The sequence below is a fragment of the Anolis carolinensis genome, chromosome 5 (genome assembly GCF_035594765.1).
Source record: "Anolis carolinensis isolate JA03-04 chromosome 5, rAnoCar3.1.pri, whole genome shotgun sequence".
Taxonomy (NCBI): domain Eukaryota; kingdom Metazoa; phylum Chordata; class Lepidosauria; order Squamata; family Dactyloidae; genus Anolis; species Anolis carolinensis.
Genome location: NC_085845.1, coordinates 199,645,245 through 199,664,634, shown reverse-complemented (window position 1 = coordinate 199,664,634; position 19,390 = coordinate 199,645,245). Strand labels below are relative to the sequence as shown.

At 39.6% G+C, this 19,390-nt stretch overlaps 1 long non-coding RNA gene across 1 annotated transcript; it reads left to right on the top strand.

Moving 5' to 3' along the window:
• Window positions 1–6: 6 nt before the first annotated feature.
• LOC134299194 (uncharacterized) lies at window positions 7–16,352 on the top strand. Its single transcript, XR_010006359.1, has 2 exons — window positions 7–14,428; window positions 15,105–16,352. It is a non-coding gene; the product is annotated as an uncharacterized LOC134299194 (long non-coding RNA).
• The last annotated feature ends 3,038 nt before the right edge of the window (window positions 16,353–19,390 follow it).

The window sequence follows — 19,390 nt, the reverse complement described above, 5'->3', positions numbered from 1 at the left end:
TGGGAGCCGCGGAAGGGGAGCGAAGACCCGCCCACGCTGCGTGCGTCGTGGTGCTGTGCATTCTGGACCTTATACTTTGACAGGTGAGAGGACTGAGAGAGAGAAGAGGAGGCCAACGCTGCATCTCATCACCATTTATTATTATTATTATTATTATTATTATTATTATTATTATTATTATTATTATTATTATTCCCTTTCTTTCCATATAGGGTGTACTATTATTGGGTTGTTGTATGTTTTCCGGGCTGTCGGGCCATGTTCCAGAAGCATTCTCTCCTGACGTTTCGCCTACATCTATGGCAGGCATCCTCAGAGGTTGGGAGGTATGAGGATGCCTGCCATAGATGTGGGCGAAACGTCAGGAGAGAATACTTATGGAACATGGCCATACAACAACCCTGTGATCCCGGCCATGAAAGCCTTCGTCAACACATTGTGTTATTATTATTATTATTATTGACACAAAGACATAGTATGACACAGCAAACGAGATCTATATGCTGTGTCATACTATGTCTTTGTGTCAATAAATGGTTACTATCTTATTATTACTTCATTTTTATCTTCTTTCTCCCCATATATGGTGTATTATTATTATTATTATTATTATTATTCCTTTTCTCCCCATAAAGGGTGTATTATTATTATTATTATTACTTTATTTTCATCCCCTTTCTTCCTATATAGGGTGTTTTGTTATTATAATATTATTATTACTTTATTTGTATCCCCTGTCTCCTTATATAGGATGTAGTATTATTATTACTTTATTTTCATCCCCTTTCTTCCCATATAGGGTATATTAATATTACTTTATTTTCATCCCCTTTCTTCCCATATAATAATAATAACTTTATTTTTATACCCCGTCTCTATCTCCCCAAAGGGGACTCAGGGCAGCTTACATGGGGCCAAGCTCGAATAAAAATAATAACAAATATAGGGTGTATTATTATTATATTATTATTACTTTATTTGTATTCCCTTTCTCCCCATATGGGGTATATTATTATTATTACTTTATTTTCATCCCCTTTCTTCCCATATATGGTGTATTTTTGTTGTTATTATTATTATTATTTACTTTAATTTTCTCCGCTTTTAGGGTGTATTATTATTTTAGGATTATTATTATTATTATTATTATTTACTTTATTTTATCCCCCTTTTCCTCATATAGAGTGCCCCTACATTTATTATTATTATTATTATTATTATTATTATTTATTTTGTTTTTATTCCTCTTTTCCCCATTTAGCGTGCATCTACATTATTATTATTACTGACTTTATATTCATCCTGCCTTTCTCCCCACATAAGGCACTTCTACATTTATTATTATTCACTTTATTTTTATTCTCTTCTCCCCATATAGTGTGCATCTACATTTGTTGTTGTTGTTTGTTTTTATCCACCATCTCCCCATTTAGGGTGCACTTACAATATTATTATTATTAATAATTTTTGCCCGCTTCTCCCTATATAGAGTGCATCTACATTTATTATTATTACCATTTGCTTCCCCCCCCCCCCCCCGCTTCTCCCGTTTAGGGTGCACCTACATTATTATTACAGTAGAGTCTCACTTATCCAAGCTTCGCTTATCCAAGCTTCTGGATTATCCAAGCCATTTTTGGAGTCAATGTTTTCAATATATCTTAATATTTTGGTGCTAAATTCGTAAATACAGTAATTATAACATAACCTTACTGCGTATTGAACTACTTTTTCTATCAAATTTGTTGCATAACATGATGTTTTGGTGCTTAATTTGTAAAATCATAACCTAATTTGATGTTTAATAGGCTTTTCCTTAATCCCTCTTTATTATCCAAGATATTCACTTATCCAAGCTTCTGCTGGCCCATTTAGCTTGGATAAGTGAGACTCTACTGTATTATTATTTACTTCATTTTTAGCCCCCCTTTCCCCATATAGGATGTATTTACATTATTATTATTATTATTATTATTATTATTATTATTATTTAGTATAGGATACAACTACACTATCATTATTGTGGTTATTTGCTTTAGTTGTATTCTACTTTCCTCTTAATATAGGGATGCAAGGCTACTAACAGCAAACATTACTTGATGCAATTAAAAATGAAGCAGCCTCTGACCTTCACAAACAGGCTATAGTTCCCAGTGCTATGGAGCCACCAAGTCACTCCCTCCCTCCCAGGATATTGCAGGTTACAGTGAATACACCCCAGTGTTTCTTTCTCTCTCTATTTGCATGACCCCGCACACTGCCTCTCCCATAACCCTTTCCTACCCTTTCCTACAGCAAACAGAGGAATTGATCAGCAACTGAACATATATAGAGAGAGGTTTGGGGAGAATTCACTATGATTTATAGGAGTTGTAGGGACTGGGATGTATAGTTCACCTGCAGTCTAAGAGCCCTCTGAACCCCACCAACAATGGACCTGGAACTAACTTGCCATACAGACCCAACAAGGCCAACTTTGCATACTGACGGGGTTTGGGTGTGATTGACCTTGACATCCAGGAATTATAGTTCACCCATATTCAGAAAACACTGAACCCATCTGATGATGAATCTGGACCAAACACAAATTCAACATGGCCAACTGGGAATACTGGTGGACTTTGGGGGTGATTGACCTTTATCTCTGGGAGTTATAGTTCACCTGTATTCTGTGAGGCCTTTGAACCCCACCAGTGATGAATCTGGACCAAACTTGCCACACAGACCCAGTGCTGCCAACTTGGGATGACAATTATAGTTCATCCGTATTCAGAGAACACTGAAGCCAGCAAGTGATGGATCTGGACCAAACTTGGCACACAGACCCAACATGGCTAACTGTAAATACTGGCAGGCTTTGTGGGTGATTGATCTTGGCATCAGAGAGTTATAGTTCACCCATATTCAGAGAACACTGAGCCCAGTGGGTGACCAATCTGCACCAAATTTGGCACACAGATCCAACATGGCCAACTGTGAATACTGGGGGAGTTTTGGGAGGGTTGACTCAAGATTTTTGGGAGTTGTAGTACACCAACATCCTTCTGCATTTTTTAATGAGAGCATTCATAAAAAAACCCCAAAGACATGAGAGTTTTTTTTCTAAGAAATAGTGTAACATGATCAAACTGATACTACCAAACATCCAGAAACAGACTATGCCCTTTTCAAATAACCCAGACATTGCTGGGTACCCAAGCTAGTATGAATATAAAAATGAATATAATATGAATAGAAAATAATATGAATAGAAAAACTGAAAAACCTTTAATTACAGTTTGCAGTTTTTATTGCAGTTTGACACCACTTTAACCGCCATGGCTCAATGCTACAGAATCCTGGGAGTTGTAGTTTTGCAAAGCCTTATCAAAGTATGCCGGTGCCTCACCAAACTAAAATTCCCATGATTTCATACCATTGAACTATGGCGGTTAAAGTGGCATCAAACTGCATTCATTCTAAGGTGTAGATGCACCCCTAGATCAAACGAAGAAGTGACGAAATCAACAAATAGTTATCTTTTCTCCCTTTTCAAATATTTATGTTTTAAAAACCTGATATTTTTCTAAAAGTTTTCTGAGCGAACTTGGCTCATCACGTCTGCAGCCAATCGACAAAGTTGCAATTGAACAATCAAGGAGATGTTCTTAACCCAAGGCTACACATTTATTGCTTTTTCTCTTAGCAGATAGACGTCAATATGGGTTTTATTACATCCTCTCCAGTCTCTCTTCTCTTTACTCCACGAAAAGGGAGTGAAATCACCTTGACAGCCATGTTATTCTCCTTTCTGCGACTATCGATTATTTCCTGTTTATTTTCTTGGATTCACAGTCTGTTACGAACCCTGCTTATTGAATCCGTTCCTTGTTTCAGTGGTACATAAATTATAGGATTTGCTGGGGAGGCACATTGCAGTGGATCCTTCCATCTCAAGTTGAAGTTTATTCCAGCTAAAGGGAAATCAAAGGACCAACCTATTCCATAAGCAGTGAGTGCATCTATACTGAAGAGTGTATGCAGCTTGACACCACTTGAACTTCCATGCCTCAATGCTATGCAATTTATTGGTGTTGTAGTTTGCCAAAGAGTTCTGGTGCCTAAATAGCTTGTAAAACTGCAACTCCTAGGATACCATAGCATTGCACCATGGCAGATGCATCTACACTAGTCATATAATGCAGTTCACGTGGTGTCAGACTGCATTCTGTAGTGTAGATTTACTCCATTTTACAATTATAGTGCTTTGATACCACTTTTAAACTGCCATGGATGCATGCTCTGAAATCTTGGAATTTGTAGTTTCATCCTGCACTTAGTGGATCTCAACCTTTGGTTCTCCATAAGGTTGAGACTTCAACTCCCAGAATGCCTCACTGTTTCATAAGATATTAGGACGTCTGAGACTAAAGAGTCCAAATTATCTGGAAGACCAAACACTAGATTAGAGCTTGCTGATGAGGTTTCTAAATATCTTGTGAAACTACAAATCCCATGCTTTAGCTTTAGTTATTTAGTATCTTTCTCCCAACACAGGTTCCAATGCAACTAGAATCTGCTTTGAACTATCATGGAGCCATAGCAGTTAATGTGAATCAAGGGGTGTATCAACACTGTGGAATTAATGGGGTTTGACTCCACTTAACTGCCATGGCTCAACAGCAACAATAACAATACAGTAAATTTATTTGTTACTTGCCAGACACATAAAATACAAAATGACTAGAATACATATATCAAAATATACACAAGATCAACAACAAAAGAAATATAATTTAGGTTAAAATTCACAACTTAAAATCAACTGGGTAAGCCTGCTGTAAGAGAGAGGTTTTCAGTTGCATCTTGAATTCTGACAGCTCATCTGGCTGTCGGATCTCTTCCAGCGTGTCATTCCATAGTCTTGGAACAGCCGATGAAAATGCTCTGGAACCATGGGATTTATAGTTTTACAAGGTCTTTAGCTTTCTCTGCCAAAGAATCCTGGTGCCTCACCAAACAACAATTCCCATGTTTCTATAGTTTTAAGCCATGGCAGTCATAGTAGTGTCAAACTGTATTGTTGCTACTGGAGTTGAAGCTCTAGCAACTCATTTCTTTAGATGCCACTCACAATGCAACAAATAGAGGCTTTCTGGGATACATCTGCACTGAGTAGCTTATCTGTCATCTTTTCCCAGACCACACCTTTCTGTCAGGCAGTTTCTTAGACAGATGCTTGTTGCTGTCATTAAAAGTTATTGCAATTTAGTGTTTAGTGGGGTTTTAAAAGATTTCTTAATGGCTTGTTTGTTGGATGCTTTTGGCATATCCCGGACTTTATTTTGATCTGCCGCACAGCTGCCGGCTTCGCAATTTGAGACCGTGGCATATGTTCGCTCCACAGGGTGCTGCGGCAGGGATTTTAAAAATTGCATTTGTGTACCAGGTAAGCTGGCACATTGGCACGGCAATATCTTCAGAAGGGAAGAGGGGAAGGTGGAATAATAATGAGATTTGTTTCCCTTCACAGTTCCGTGGAAGTGTAAATTTGCAGCTCAAGTGTTGGCAAAGTGATGGAGGCAAGACAATTGGATAATATCAAACTGGTTAGGAACTTCGGGAATTACGGGGGATTTTTTTTTTAATTAGTGGGGAAATAGTTTGAGCAGACATTTGTTTATTTTGCAAAGCTCTTCCACATTCCAAAGGGGAGGGAAACACTTTAAAATGCTCCCAAAGAGGAGCACATGTCTGTGTTACAATTGAATTTAAATTGCCAATACATTGTCGCTGCACCGATCCTTATATATCTTGCTAGAAACTAGCTATTAAGACATTGGCAAAGATATAACACTGTAAGGATTCAACAAGTGCAGCTCTGCCTCCCAGGATTCATAGTTTTGCTTCAATTTTGCTTCAATGCTCACCATTCCATGGTTGGCATTTATTTTTCATGTCAGGAGCGACTTCAGAAACTGCAAGTCATTTCTGGTGTGAGAGAATTGGCTGTCTGTAAGGACGTTGCCCAGGGAACGCCTGGATGTTTTGCCATCCTGTGGGAGGCTTCTCCCTTGTCCCCACATGGGAAGCTGGAGCTGACAAATAGGAGCTCACCTCGTTCCCCGGATTCAAACTGCCAACTTGTCAGTCAGCAGTCCTGCTGGCACAAAGGTTTAACCCATTGCACCCCCGGGGGCTCCTCATGGTTGGCATAAGGTGCATTTACGCTCTAGGATTAATGCAGTTTGGCACCACTTTAACTTCTATGGCCCACTGTTATAAAATCCTAGGAGTTGTAGTTTGATGAAACACCGATGTTCTTTGGCACAGAAAGCTAAAGGCCTTGCGAAACTACAACTCCCATAATTCCATAGCATTGGGCCATCACAATTAAAGTAGTGTCAAACTTTAGTCATTCTACAGTGTAAATGCACACATAAAGTGCAGGGGATCACAGATGCATCTGGCTGTAGGAGTATAACTAGATGCAGCCTGATGACATTAAACCCCAAGGTTCTTTGGGGTCTCAGCAGATGATGCCATCAACCTTTCTCTGGCTATGGGGCACAGCTAGATGTTCCTCCAATCACCTGCATTCTCTCCCAGTCTCTGATTGGGCTCGATAGTTCTTGTCTCCTCCTACTCTGTGATTTTATGATCCTGTAGAGTTTATTACAGGAGCCCCCAGTGGTGCAGTGGGTTAAACCACTGCTGAAGTTGGTGACCAAAAGATCAGTGGTTCGAATCTGGTGCTCAGGGCAAGCTCCCGTTGTTAGCTCCAGCTTCTGCCAACCTAGCAGACTTGCAAATATGAATAGATCAATAGGTACCGTTTCAGCGGGAAGGTAATGGCACTCCATGCAGTCATACCGGCCACATGAGCTTGGAGGCATCTATGGACAATGCTGGCTCTTTAGTTTAGAAATGGAGATAACCATCCCCAGAGTCAGACACAACTAGACTTAATGTCAAGGGGAAACCTTTACCTAGAATTTATTACACAAAGCAGACAAGCAAGTATTTCTGGAACATCTTTTCACACAATGTTCTGTGCATCCTGATGCCGATCTGCCTTTCGCACCCATGATTCTCCCATCCTAGGCTTTTAACAGGTACAATCCATCAATAGCCTCCAATCTCACATTGTTTCCGTCACCCACTCTGGTACAATGGGTTCGTTCTACTTTTGTGCCAGCATTGTAGTAATGAGGTGATGTCAGGTGGGAGAAATGTTTCTCTTCTCACACTCCCCCCTCTCCTTTGCTGTTCCTAAAGTGGTGTTTACTTTACATTCATATTTGTCTTTTTTATGCTGCTTTTAATAGCTGGAATTGCACAATTGCATTAAAAATTAAGATAATAATAATAAAGGAACTTCAGTATTCTAAGAAGGCCGGGTTACAAGATTATGTGGAAGTAGAAATGCGAGACCACTGAATGTAAATTAGCAGAATTGTGCTAATGAAGGCAGGTGTGATATTACAGGTGATCAACATGGTATATATCCACTACACTACACTAATGCAACTGAAATGGAATAACAAGTTGGTGTGACAAAGTTCTCTGATATAGTGGGCTGGTGTGATAGTCCTATATACAGTAGAGTCTCACTTATCCAACATAAACGGGCCGGCAGAACGTTGGATAAGCGAATATGTTGGATAATAAGGAGAGATTAAGGAGAAGCCTATTAAACATCAAATTAGGTTATGATTTTACAAATTAAGCACCAAAACATCATGTTATACAACAAATTTGACAGAAAAAGTAGTTCAATATGCTGCAAAGCTATGTTGTAATTACTGTATTTACGAATTTAGCACCAAAATATCACATTGTATTGAAAACATTGACTACAAAAATGCGTTGGATAATCCAGAACACTGGATAAGCGAATGTTCGATAAGTGAGACTCTACTCTATTTCTAAAGAGGAAATGTCAATATTTCCTCAAAGTTAAAATTCAAGGTTTCTTAAAGATGGGGGAGTCTGAAGAACTTACTTTTAGTTCTATTCTGGAAAACTCGGACAAAGCAATCTGATGCAAAAGAGCTGGATTACGAGGAATTTGTGACTCCAGAAAATGGCTTCTTCCCTGAATCTGAGAGGTTGGTAGCTGAAACAAGAGGCTCTTTCTTTAGCAGGACTTGGTGGAGCCAAAGAAATACTTTCACCTCCAAAACCTTATGATATGAGAAGTAACAGTGTTGTAGGAATCAACATATATTAAACAAAAAATACTGAATAGTTAACAATCTGATATCAAGAAGCAGCCACCTAGAAATCTGTCAACTTCAGGGATATTTCTTTGCTCAGTTGTTATGACTGCTATAGGCTGAGTATATCTTATTCATCCAAAATCAGAAATACCCCAAAATACAAAACTCCACATGGATGTCTGAGAGAGTGGTACCTTTGCTTTCAGTGTATACAAACTTTCTTTCACGCACATTATTAATAAATTATATAACAGTTTTCTATCTATGTGTGTATATGAAACATACATTAACATGAAATTTATATTTGGGTTCCATTGTTATGTAACTTCAGCTTCTGTAAGAACCACATGTTCACGGCTCGACGTGGCAAAATCAGAGGTTTATTCTCAATGGCCCGAGAGGATGTCAGCAAAGAAGGCACTCCAAAGAACTGATATCTCATAATTGTGAATGCAGAGCATATTTATTACATTTGACAGCTATATTACATTTGATTGACTCAGAAGATGTCCAGTTAGAATCCGTTCCCTGAGTGATCTAGGGCTCCCTCCAACATCATCGCTAGTTGGTCTTTGCTGTAGTGGGAAATTCTAATAAAACTGTCATTGAATTATTTGAAAAGTCTGCCCATTTATTAATCTGCCCCAGAGAGGCTTACTATCGAAATGGAATGCGATGCGGCAATCGATAATGGGCTTAATATTCTGGCTCCGGTGGATACAATGGTGTCAGTCTAGGTAAACATTGGGTGCTAGAGGGTAGTGGCTTTGACGTTACAAGGATGACTCTATCTTGAGGCACAGGAAAGGAAGACGTTCCCAGATCATATTACATGAAACAAAAAGAACACCGGGCTCTGATGCAAGCCCTATTGTGTGTTCCCATTCCATTGTGGTAAGATTATGTTATTTTTTAGGAATTGTCTCCCAGAGTCCAGAGTGTGTTGGGCAACATTCCAAGGTAATTAATGAAGGGTTGCTTGCTATATGATAAAGGCACATAGGCTCGCTGCATGTCTCAATGGAGCCGCGTCTCATAATTCATATAACTTCCTAATTTGGGATCTAATTTTTCAATAACACTACCTCTATGATATCTAATTATGTATGTAGGCAAATACAGGTATTCCAAATCAAAAATTAAAAATACTTCTGCTCCCAAACATTTCAGAAAAGAGATATGCAACCTGTAACACTTTCTGTACTCATGTATTTATTGGGATTCTTGGCCTCTGGACGGGCTAAATTTAATGTCATCTTGTCTTCCTCTTTCAACTTTATGTACTGAAGAGCTCTGGCCTTCTGGGTGTTTGGGACTTCAGCTCCCAGAATTCTTTATTATTGGCCAAGGCTTCTGGGATTTGAAGTTCAAAATATCAAGTCCTAGGCATTGGGAACAACTGCTAGGGTAATTCTCTGAGCACTTGTTTCTTATAGTCCTAAGAGACTATAGCCTCAGTGCAGTGGCTCCTCTCAACAAGAGTAATCCATTAATTTAACAAGATTTATATAAGGGTTGATTTATGTAACCATTGATTCAGTGATATTTTCCAGTTGCGACTGGCAGTCATCTTTCGGCTTTGAAGCTTTGTCATGCATGTACATCTGTAATTCTTTAACTGAATCAGACAAATTTTTGATGGCAGTATAGAGATTTATTGAGTTAATGTTCATTCTTCCAGTCAAATAAGCCAAAGAAATAAAAAATAATTCTGTAAACAAAGAAGAAATGAGAAATAATTCTGTAAACAAAGAAAACATAGCTATCGCCATCCTTCCTAAATGAGAGGCCTCTTCCATTTGAGACTTGATGGGATGTGAAGGAAGAGAAGATATGAAAACAATCACAAATGCTGAGACTGAGAGGCATAGCCAAGATAAACACAGAGATGTTTCTACAGAGAATGAGAAATATCTATCTGGAAAGCTGGAGAGTAATAATGGTGAAAACAGAGATGAGCCCACGATCCTTTATATCATGCAACTCATTGTGGGGAGAAAGCAAGCATAACACATTTTTGGCAAGAATGGTGTGGTTGGTCTAGCAGGCAGGAATCTTAACAGGTGAAGAAGCATCCTTGTTTAAGAGTCAGTTAAAATCAGCCTGTTATTTAACAAAAAGGTGTGTGGGTATATGTCAATCTGTCTGTCTGTCTGTCTATTTTATCATTATAGTTTTTTGTATGTGATTTTATGATTTGTTTTTATTGTTGTTGTTGATTCATTTGTTTTATTGCTTTGTTTTTTTATATTGTTGATGTTCGGGCTTGGCCCTATGTAAGCCGCCCCGAGACCCTTCGGGGAGATGGGGCGGGGTATAAAAATAAAATTATTATTATTAAATTATTATCTATCTATCTATCTATCTACAGTCAGTCCAATGTATCCACAGGTTCTGCATCCATGGATTCAACCAACCACAGCACAAAAATATTCGAGGAGCATCCATGGATTTTGGTATCCATGGAAGAATGCAACATGAGCATCCATGGCCGTGAGCATCCATGGATTTTGGAATCCATGGGGATCCTGGAACCAAACCCTGTCAGATACTGAGAGACCACATTTATATAAACACTAGCTGTGCCCAGCCACGTGTTGCTGTGGCAAAGTGGTGGTGGTATTGGTTAAAAATTGTTGTGTAATTTTTATTTGACGTTATTTGTATTTTTAAATTAATTTTATTGTAAGTTATCTTTTTATTTATTATATTTTATTATTTTCTTGTATTATTTTAGTTATTTTCTGTTATTATAGTATTTTATTGTATTAATTTTTTTAGTGTTTTTAATTATTTTTTTGTGTTTTTTATTATTTTTTTATTGGGTTGTTAGGAGACCAAGTTGGAGGAGCTTAGCCTTCTAACTGGCAGCAATTGGATAAAAGCAATTATTGCTCTCCCTCTAATTAGGACTTTATTTTTCTTTTCTTTTTGTTGTATCAACCTTGAGGCGTGGATGATGGGTTGTGTTGTCAAATTTCGAGGTTGGGGGGCCTGTAGTTTTGTTGTTTTGTGGGTCGCCATGATGCCATCACTCTTTTATATATATAGATTGCTGCTTCCCATTCAATCCAAAGTCACAAAGGTCAGAAAGAACTGGCTAACAAACGGGACCAATTGGGGCATGAGGAAGATGATGTTCCCAGCTCTACAGGGAACAAGGCTGCAATATTCAAAAGTAGCACACTGTCATAATTTCTCATAGTTGCTTCACATGTTGGCAGAAGTGGTCTGGAAATGTTATCCTTGCTGTCAGTGTCTAAGACTGTTGCCATCATGTCATCATGGAGGAGTCGCAGGATGTTCACAATTTTGTCAGGGCATCCGATTTTTTGAAAGATGATCCGGAGAGCACTGCGACTTACTGTATTGACTGCAAGATCAATGAATGCCATGTACAGAGTTTGATTTTGTTCCCTGCATTTTTCTTGGAGCTGACGTGAAGATCATGTCCACTGTTCTTCTAGAGGGGCAGAAGCCGTTCTGGGATTCTGGGAGAGTGTCTTCTGAAACAGGGAGAAGGCTGTTTGCCAGGATTCTTGTAAGAATTTTCCCAGTGGAGGTTAGAAGGGAGATTCCATTGTTCATTCCTCCTTTTTGAAAAGGGTAGTAGTAACAATTGTGTCCTTGAAATCTGCTGGAATCTTCTTGGTCACCCACACTTTTTCAATAAGCTAGTGTTGTTTGAACTCAGGTCTACCCGCTTTCAAGATTTCAACAGGGATGCCATCATAGTCCAATGCTCAGAAACCACTATACCCTTAATTTACGTAACTTAACACAGCACTAGAGACCACTTTTTCAGGCAGGCCTATCTAGTTGATTTTTTAATTTGTTGTTCTTAAATTATGAATTTTAGATGACACACTGGTTATTTTAATAATATGTATTGACTGTATGTGTTCTTTTAAACTGATGCCTTAACTGGGTTATATGTTATGTATTTTTAATTGATTGGATATTGTGTTTTAATATTGTTGATCCCTGGCTTGATCCATTGGGAGAGATGGAAATAGAAACAACAACAACGGTACCAACATTGGCATTATCACCACACTGGCTCTCTGCCATGGTTGCTGGCCAATATGGTTTTGGGTTGGCATTTACAATCATGGCACTATGATAGAGTATTAGTAAATATGGAGCTGTTACGGATCTGTAACTCTAGGTTATAAATCCATAACTGCAATACAGGGTATCAGTCTAAATAAATAAATAGTTGCTTGTCCAAGAACTATTTTCCCCTCCAGATGTCATTTTTTTAAATATTCTACCTAGCACAACCACAAATTCTGAAAATGTTGTATCCATTTCTGTATATACATATGCAGATACACATCTCTGCAAAGCATTGGAAGGCAGCCAATGTAAAGGGCAGAATCCTTGGATGCAGTCCAACGTCTGAAGTAATCAAATATTGCCCAAATTGCAGAATTACTCACCTTTGAAAGTTGTTTGCTCCACAATTAAAGTAGCCCTTCCTTGTCAAGTCAGCTTGTTGTACATGGAGTGATTTCTGTCTGTCTTACATAATTAGCCAAGTGAACCAGCTAATGTAACATTAACGGTGAACTCAGCTATGGCATTGCCAGCAAACCAACGCAATTAACATTTAATGGTGTCTTTCTTTCTTCTGCACTCTAGGCTATTTGCCTTGAATACCTTTTCAAAGTGGGATTTCATGATTGCCCAGGATCTTTTCCGTCAGTCATGGGACATATATTTAAAGGAGATACCCAAGTGTCGAAATCAGTTGGACAGACAGACTTGGCATGCATCTCTACACAATAGAATTAATGCAACTTTATTCCACTTTAGCTGTCATGGCTCTGTGCTATGGAATCCTGGGAGTTGTAGGTTGGATAGACACTCTTTATTTCAAGAAAAGACTAAATAGTTTGTAAAACTACAGCTCCCAGGATTTCATAGCATTGCTCCATAGCAGTTAGACTTCATTCATTCTACAACATTGGAGCACCCTTCGATCTTCCTATAGTATTAGTAGTGATGATGATGATGATGATGATGATGATGATGATGAGGATTTATAACCCTCCCTATCTTCAGGGTGGCTTCCAGCAAAACAAAACACAGTGGCAAACATCCAGTGCCAAGAATCTATATATATAAAAGAGTGATGGCATCACGGCGACCCACAAAACAACAAAACTACAGACCCCCCAACCTCGAAATTTGACAACACAACCCATCATCCATGGCTCTAGGTTGATACAACAAAAAGAAAAGAAAAATAAAGTCCTAATTAGAGAGAGAGGAATAATTGCTTTTATCCAATTGCAGCCAGTTAGAAGGCTAAGCTCCTCCAACTTGGTCTCCTAACAACCCAATAAAAAATAATTAAGAACACTACAAAATAATTTAAAACACTAAAAAATTAATACAATAAAATACTATAACAGAAAATAACTAAAAATAATACAAGAAAATAATAAAATATAATAAAAAGATAACTTACAATAAAATTTATGAAAAAATACAAATAACGTCAAATAAAAATTACACAATTTTTAACCAATACCACCACCACTTTGCCACAGCAACACGTGGCCGGGCACAGCTAGTAACATATAACAAATCAAAAACAGCTTGCAACTATTGGGGTAGTGCAATGAATATGCTGTTTCTTAACATGCAGTGTGTCCTAATGTGTTCTAAATTAATGTTTATAGGTCAACTAACTGATGTTTAATGCTTTTTTTTTAAAAAAAAAGTTCCATTACAGATTATTTTGCTATTTTCCTTTAGTGCATTAAGCAAGCCAAATCGACTACCACATGGGAGAAAAGTAGGATATTACATCCATAAACAAATAAAGACATAGGGATCAGCACATTCAAACATTCCTTTAAATTTCAAGCTAAAACACAAAGCTGACTCGGTGCCCTTTTGTTTCTCTGAGGCAAGGGGTTGGAATGTGACTCAAGGCATCTTATCACAAATAAAAGAAATAGAGCTAAAATAACCCAATACAAACATTTAAAATATAATTACACTACACATAGGTTAAAACCAGCCAAAAGCATAGCTATTAAAATAAACAATAAACAAAGCACCAATAGTCATACATAAGTAGCCACTCATTTTTCCGATTCCTTTCAGTGAGAATTGCACAACTGTCAAGTGATTTCAGCTCTGCTACATTGCAGGTTCGGGTCCGGCATGTCAAGGTCGAATGAAACACAGACTGGTGGAAGGCAAAAGCAGAGGTATTTATTCTCAATAGGCAAAGGGAATGTCAGTGGAGAAAGTGCTCCAAAATAGTGACATACTGCAGTTGCAAATACAGAGCATTTTTATTTCATTTCACAGCTAATAATAATAATAATAATAATAATAATAATAATAATAATAATAATAATAATAATGTTTTTATTAGTTAATAAAAAAGTTTTTATCTTTAATAATAAAGACTGACAAAGGTTTGGAACACAACACAGCAGACCTCACGGTTGTGGAAAAGAAAAAAGTTTGGATTATTAATGTCGCCATACCAGGTGACAGTCAAATTGACAAAAAACAACAGGAAAAACTCAGCCGTTATCAGGACCTCAAAATCGAACTGCAAAGGCTCTGGCAGAAACCAGTGCAGGTGGTCCCGGTGGTGATGGGCACACTGGGTGCCGTGCCAAAAGATCTCAGCCGGCATTTGGAAACAATAGGCATTGACAAAATTACGATCTGCCAACTGCAAAAGGCCACCCAACTGGGATCTGCACGCGTCATCCGAAAATACATCACACAGTCCTAAATGCATGGGAAAAGTTCGACTTGTGATTTTTTAATATGAAATCCAGCACATATCTCTCATTTGCTGTGTCATACTATGTCTTTGTTTCAATAAAATCATAATAATATACTTTATATTTTTCTCTATCTCCCCAGGAGGACTCAGGGCGGATTACAGAACACATATATGGTACGCATTCAATGCTGTTATACAGTCAACAAGGACAGACAATGCACAGAGAGAAGTAAAGGCATTTCCCATCTTATTTCCGGCATCTTGGAGGCTGTGCTCAACCTCAGCCATGGGGGGGGGGGGGGTGTTGCTCCATTTTTCATGCTGAGGAGCTTTCTCATCCTTAGACATCCTCCTAATTGATGTCCTTAAGGGCATCTTTATTACCTCCCTGCTAAAAGCGGTACCTATTTATCTACCCACATTTCTGCTTTCTATCTGCTAAGCAGGCAGGGCTAACAGCGGGTTTTCACCCCAACCTGGGCTCGAACTGCCAACCTTTCAATCAGTAGGATTTTTCTGTGCCAAGCCCCGGCCCCTAGCTGAGCTATTCAAGATACCCGTGCTTGCTCCTGATTGCCTCACAAAGTGTCCAGCTAGGATCTGTGTCCTGATTGGCTCAGGGCTCTGTGTGACATCATCCCTGGTTGCCTCTCCCTTGGTAATGTGAAAGTTAATGAAATGTTATTGGAGCATTTGAAGTGTTAGCCCATTCATCAATTTGCTTTTGAGAGGAGCTGTGGTGTATAAATGGGCAATGGGCTCATGATGAGATTAATGGTTGGACTCTGGTGGAAACAATAGAAGTAGTCCAAAGTAATAATAGGTGCTTGAAGGTGATGGCCATCTCAGTGGGTGATGCAAGGGTGAGGCTGGAGGACGGCAAGGGAGAAGAGTCATTCTCACAGATAGTGTTAGGGATTCCTCTTCTTTAGAAGAGGAAGGGGAGCAGGAAAGTGTTCATGAATCAGAGGAGCAGCTGGAATCTGAGGAGGAGATTTTTCAAGTACCCACATTTCAGGAGAGGCGAAAGGAAGCAGAACAGAGACATCATTCAGCTAGAATAGCTGCCAGAAATGCAGCTAATTAGGAACTGTCCGAGCAGCTGTGAGGGGACTCAGGGCTATAAAGCAAAAGCAGATGCAGCCAGCTCTTGCTGGTAACAAACTGACTCTTCGCTCCCCTTGTGCCTGCTTCAAGTCTGCATCTGGGAAACTGCTCCTAAATATTTGTTGCTTTTTTGGTCTGAAGTAAGACTGCTATTTGATTTGGGAATTTACCAGAGACTGTGCTTGCCCTAAGACTTCCTTGCTTCCTTTTGCATTATTACACTGAGTGTGCTGTACTTTACGTTTTGCTGAAGTAAAGCTGTTTTCATGTACTTACCACCATGTTTTAAGGCTGTTCTTGAAAGACAAAACAGGACAGATAGCCCCGAACATATCAGGAGGAAAACAGGAAATGGACCCTGGAGTTCTGACCCAAATTTATTGTGTTCTCCCCTTATGTCTCCTAGTTCATTGTGAAAATATTATGGAAATTTGGGAGATTATTTCCTGGGGTCCAGGTATGTTGAGCAACATTCAAAAGTTAATCCATGAAAGTTGTTACTAGATGACAAAGGTGCTCAGTTGCTGTATGTCACAATGGAGCTGCATCTTATTATCTTTAACAGGTATGGGCACACTTCATCCCTCCAGGTGTTTTGGACTTCAACTCCCACAATTCCTGGGCATTGAGGTCCAAAACACCTGGAGGACCAAGGTTTGCCCATTCTCGATCTATACAAATTTTGTATTTTATCATTTGGGGTCCCATTTCTCGATATCACAACAATAAAGCAGGGAAGGAAAACAGGGTGATGCACCGTAATTCCCTTCATCCCTCAAACCTGGTCATGCTGGTCTTGGCTGATGGGAAGTTCAGTCCTTCAAAGATATCTGTAGAACTTCGTCTTTCCTACACCTGAAATGAACCAGGTCCCACTTTAAGGAGCATGTCTTTGTGTACCCTTTTGATTCTGCAATTCAGGCGGTAAAGCATTTCGACAGCCCTGCATTGTCATTTCCTGGAAGGTTTTTTTTTTATTTGGTTCTATTTCAGCTCAACAGGTACTTGATTAAATCAAAACCTTTTAAAAAAGAAAGAAAAGAAATCCATGCGCCTGAAAAAGTTAAGCTATGCAAATGAAGGGAAAGGTTATGCGAAAAAAGGGCATTTGCATTAATTACGTCAATTTGCAGAGTTCATTTGGCACACGCATCCTGGCTATAAAATTTTAGGAACTTTTCAGGCAGCCTGTTGTGTCAGCGCCGAGTTCACGCTGCAGGCCATGCAAACTGCTGTGATCTTCAACCTGGGGGAGAACGTTAAAACTTCCATGGCCCATCAGGACGCAACCGGCTGATTACCTGATAAGATGTTCATTTCTATGCAGAGGCGATTTCCTCTGCTATTAAAAGCATCTCGGGGTTGTCCTCCTGCGATAAACCTCTTTCAAGTCACCTTCAAGTAACTCTGACCTTCACATAACAGAAGCTGATAAGGAAAATCAAGGACAAATCCTATGGATGTTGGGGTTGTTGTTATGTGTCATTTCTGACCTATGGTGACCCTAAGGCAATCCTGTCACAGGGTTTCCTTGACAGGTTTTATAGCCATGGCTTCCTGGTTGAATCCAATCATCAATAATGTGGCTTTCCTCTTTCTTTCCTTTTTATTGCTTTCCACTTTTGTTGATGTTAACTGCCATCAAGTTGACTGATTCATGGTGACCCTAGGAACAAGAGGCCTCCTGGTTATTCTATCTTCAACAGCTCTGGTCAGATCTTGCTTCTTTGATTGAGTCTCTCCTTCTGAAATCCTTCCTCCTTCCTCTTCTCCAGCTGCCTTCCACTTTATCAAGTGTTATAATCTTCTTTAGTGAATAAGGGGCTGGGGTAGCACAGCGGGTTCAACCGCTAGCTGCAGGAAATGTGCTGACCAGAAGGTTGGCAGTTCGAAGCTGCGAGTCAGGGAGAGCTCCTGGCTGTCAGCCCTAGCTTCTGCCAACCTAGCAGTTAGAAAGCATGCAAGGCGAGTATATCAATAGGTACCGTCTCAGCAGGAAAGGTAAAAAGGCATCTCATGCAGACATGAAGACAATCAGAGACATCTACGGACAACAAGCTCCTTTGGCATGGAAAATGGAACAAGAGCACCTCCCCATGTCCGGAGCTGAACGTCACCTCCAGGCTCCAGAGATGAAAGGTAGGTCTTATCATTGTGTATTGTATGTAGTTGTTGTTCATTGTTTAAAAAGGCATTGAATGTTTGCCTTATATGTGTATTCTGTAATCCACTTAGAGTCCCGCCGGGGAGATAAAGAGGAATATAAATAAAGTGCATGACTATTAGCTCTTCTCATGATATGACCAAAGTACAACAGCCTCAGGCTCACTCTACATTGTAGAATAAATACCGTTTGATGCCACTTGAATGGCTATGCCTCCTGGGAGTTGTAGTTTGTTGAAACACCAGGACTCTTTGCCAGAGAACACAAATGACATTGTAACACCACAACTCCCAGTGTTCCATAGCATTGAGCCCTGGTAGTTGTGTCAAACCGCATCGATTTGAGAATGTGGATGCGCCCTTCGTTTATTCATCTTGGCTTCTAGTTTTGTTTTGCTCCAGGATCCAGGTATTTGTCTTTTTAGCACTTCAAGGTTTCCATGAACCTCTTCTCTAGCACCACATTTTATAGGCATAAAAATGAAATGCAAAGATAAAGAATGAGAGATGCATGGCTCAACAGCAGTAGGTGGGAAAAGGATCTTGGAGTCCTTGTGCGGAGGAAGGGGAACATGAGCCAGGAATGTGATACGGCAACTAAAAAAAAATCAGTGGGATTTTGGCTTGCATAAAAAGGAGTATGGTGTCTAGATCCAGGGAAGTCATGCTGCCCCTCTATTCTGCCTTGGTTAGACCACACCTGGAATCACACCGTGTCCAATTCTGGGCACCGCAATTGAAGGGAGATGTCGACAAACTGGAATGTGTCCAGAGGAGGGCGACTCAAATGATCAAGGGCCTGGAGAACAAGCCCTATGAGGAGCGGCTTCAAGAGCTGGGCATGTTTAGCCTGCAGAAGAGAAGGCTGAGAGGAGACATGATGAAGGCCATGGATCAAGAGGTGAGGTGAAGTTATAGGGAGGAGGGAGCAAGCTTGATTTCTGCTGCCCTGGAGACTAGGAGGCAGAACAACGACTTCAAACTACAGGAATGAAGATGCCACCTGAACATCAGGAAGAACATCCTCACTGTGAGAGCTGTTCAGCAGTGGAACTCTCTGTCCTGGACTGTGGTGGAGGCTCCTTCTCTGGAGGCTTTGAAGCAGAGGAAGGATGGCCATCTGTTGAGGTTGCTTTGAATGCTATTTCCCTACTTC